Source organism: Strongylocentrotus purpuratus, unplaced genomic scaffold (assembly GCF_000002235.5).
Source record: "Strongylocentrotus purpuratus isolate Spur 01 unplaced genomic scaffold, Spur_5.0 spur5_scaffold_4, whole genome shotgun sequence".
Classification (NCBI taxonomy): domain Eukaryota; kingdom Metazoa; phylum Echinodermata; class Echinoidea; order Camarodonta; family Strongylocentrotidae; genus Strongylocentrotus; species Strongylocentrotus purpuratus.
The window spans coordinates 7,746,130-7,749,878 of NW_022145610.1; positions in this window are offsets into that span (position 1 = coordinate 7,746,130).

Here is a 3,749-nt window from a genome sequence, read left to right on the forward strand (position 1 = left end):
GATTTTTACTTAATGCAGCCTCTTAAAGATAAACTTGAGTTCTGGTAATGCGATTGCATTGTGAAAAAAAAGGTGTGGAATGGATCAGAAAAGTTGATCATATAGCATGTTAGTAATGGTGTGTAATGCAAAGTTCTGGAGTCATCAAAATCATCATAAATTTGGCAGAGTCTTGGTAAAGTAACAATCACTTACACAGAAAGATGTATATGGGACAACACACATGGTGTCGGGGCTAGTACTACCCTGATTTCCTTATCTTTCTATGCTCATTACTCAGCCAATATACATTTTCTTCCAAAATTGTTTGGCACATGACATTTATTTGTAATCTTTAACATTCAGTGTAAGTTTCGTTGGATTCTGTGAGAATTCATTTTCTTTTTTTACCATAACTCAAGTTTATCTTTAATGAAGGATATCTTACTGGTGTTCTGAGATGTATGATTGTTTCTTCTTCTTTTTGCCGGTAATCCTTGTTTGTGTGATAGCCAAACATAAATATAAAAGATACCTTTAGCTAGAAGTACGAAGCCTAAAATCAATGCATAGACGCCTGTATGAGTATGTGTTCTATGCTTTCCCATATATTTCTAGACAGATCTTATCAAACTCAAGTTTTAAATTCTTTTTTTCTTCTTTCATTTAATATTCGTAATGTTGTAGTCTAGTTTGACAAATTTAAGACGGTGACATGTGCTTGTTTCATTATTTTGTGCAAATAAAACTTTGATTCTGTGTGATAGCCAACCAGAAATATAGATTCGTACCTTTAGCTGGCAGTAGGCAGCCTATAAAATGAATGCATATACACCTGTATGAGTATGTGTTCTATGCTACTCAGTAGATTTTTAGACAGCTCTCTTACATTTTTCTTCTTTTTTCTTCTTTCATTTAACATTCGTTATGTTTTACTTATTTTATCTTTTACGTATTTAGTTGCATTTTGTTCCATCGTCCATTTTAGAAATGGCAGAATCTCTTTATTGTTGCTCCTTATCACAGAAGAAAAATAATTAATTTGCTCTTTGTGTCGGGATTAGCAGTGCGTAGGATTATAAATGTCACAATGTTGTTCTTCTTGTTTTGTTTTGCTTCTGTTAAGTATAACCCGATCACAAAGACTTTGAGAAATCAACTCAAAACTGCCTTTCGAGATCACGTTCAGATTTTGTAATAATGTCATTGTGATGTTCGCACACTCTAAGGTGACGCTCAGGGCTATTGACATCGCTCTAGGTTGATTTCTCGAAAGTCTTTGCGCTCGTGTTACATGTAGATCTTTCAGATAGGCTAAAGAGTTTGAAGGTAAAATGGTTCGCCTTTTGTTATGTGTTTTCTTCGGTGCAATTCGATGGGTTCTATTTTTCTGACCATTATCTGATGTCAAGTCTATCTTTTTCCGTTAACTTTCATTGAAATCGAAAAGAAAAGAAATATGTTGAAATACATGTAATGTAGCTTACTTTAAGATTATTCAAGAACAAAGATGTCTTCCATTTTTCTAGTGATTAAATGTATCTTAGAATTATGTCTCGTTGAGCTCGTTTCTTAAACATGCTCTCACCATAATACTGGTGTGTATTTCATTATCCTTTTAGTCAACATCGAAGTATTCTTGTCGAGAAACGTCATAGTTTTATTACTTTGCCTCCAGAAACAAGAGGTGACAATTTAAGCTTTTAAGCTTTTTACGTTTTTTGCTATTGGTCTTTTCATCAACTGTTATTAGCTCCACACTATTTCTTTGGCGGGTATTGTTTAATGTGACCTAACTTTAAGCCATGGTAATAAACATTTTCCCACATGAGTTGAACACCTACACTGTTTTTTGGATTGGCAATCTCTTCATCCATTAAACTATTGTTCAACTTAATTATTGTCGCAAAATAACAGCTATCGTGAATAAGTCATCATTTATATCTAAGACTTAATGCATGTACAATATTCGTTTTGGCACACAATAAATCATAGATACGGAATGGAGAACTATATTCTTTGTGCTTCCGTCCTCAGGGGGCTACTCCATTAAAAGCAGAGGAGTGGAAATGCATTGTTTTACGAGTCATTTCAGCGGTCACTGCATTCAGAGTTGAATCCGAACCCGAATTATAAAGGAATCTCCTCCCATGTAGTGGTTTGAAGTACTCTATTGGGAGTGAATTCAACTACTCTTGAGTGTGGATTTTCACTCCTGTATCTAGAGAGCAGGTTAGGTCATGATTGATGTAGCCCCCTTTCAAGAACGAGACCTTCATGTTAAGATGTGGGATTGTTTTCGTTTGATTAGCTATATTTTCTTAATTATTACACTTATTGCTAAAGGAAATGTATTCACTCCTTATTTTACTTAGGCCTATAACATGAATATTTTATTCATTACTTCACATTCCTTATCTAATTAAGCTACTTTTAACTACCTTTCTTCAATTTTTCTCTTGAAATATGTACTAAGGCATAGTTGTTGGTTAATTAAAGAATGTTCTACCTAAATATGTTGTATGTGTCTTTATTAATGTGCGTACTTGAAACAGAACTATCCCCTCTTCTCTCTCTCTCTCTCTCTCTATCTCTTTCTCTCTCTCTCTCTCTCTCTCTCACTCTTACTCTATTTCTCTTTTTTTTTTCTCTCTCTCTCTCAATCCTTCAATATGTAATATACATGTATATGTATGTTTAGGTATGATAAGCTTCATCAGGCTATTCACTTTGATGGTTCGTTCGTTGGACAGAAGAAAGACGGACAGAGACAGATAGAATAGGCAGTGTCTTGTGAGACGTTCTCATTCACGGCACATTCGATCGTTTAGCATCGTCAGTGACCTTCATTCAACCAGTCAATAATCTTCTAGAACAGGCTTCTTCCTCAATTCAAATCATCATCAACAGGAGACCAATTCAAACAGAGTTAGAAGACATATCTATTCTGAAACCATACGCATTGACTAAACTCACACTGTCACTGCTTCGATGGCATCTCAAAGTGCTATAGAGGCGCTATGTTACTTGCAATTATATACCTCACTTTAGAAATCTAACCATCTGATTGGTCGAAATTGGACTTGTGATTTAAGCCATGCCCCGCCTACCAGTCAATAGTCTTTTGAAAAGTGCCCTCATACTGCAATCCCCACTGGTTTACGTGTTATAATTGTCTTTGTGCGAGCGCGGACACCATAAAGTGCTTTTTGTCTGCGATTCCCAAATTATTGAACATTTCAGTCATTTTTTCCAGCAAAGAATGACAGACAGTGGCTCAGATTTTCTGTGATGTTTTATCCATTCTTTACTCAAGAAAAGAATAAGGTAGGAATTCTTGGTAGATTTTTGTGTCAATTCGATATATAAAAGAAATATCGACTGCTATAATATTCGAGGACTGGCTGTTTCTATACTGGCTCGCGGGAAAGTTGCATCCTGCTATCACCCCTCGGCGCGCCGCCCACCTAGGCGCGCCTCGGGGTGATAGCTGTCGAGCAGTCGATATCTCTATACTATTTTTATTATAAAAGATAACTCAGTCTTTGGATTTAAAAGTACCTCTAAAACATCCACAAATTAAGCTTGGTTACAAATAAAACGTTTTTAATCAAAATCTGGTGTACTTTTTATTTACTTACTACATGTCTGTCATAGGTTCACTCATCACTATTTTAAGATATATATAAAAGTATCGTGGTATAAATTTGGACTACATTATTTCATATACTGAGTGTTGCACATATTCAATGCACCTGGCAATAAACTCG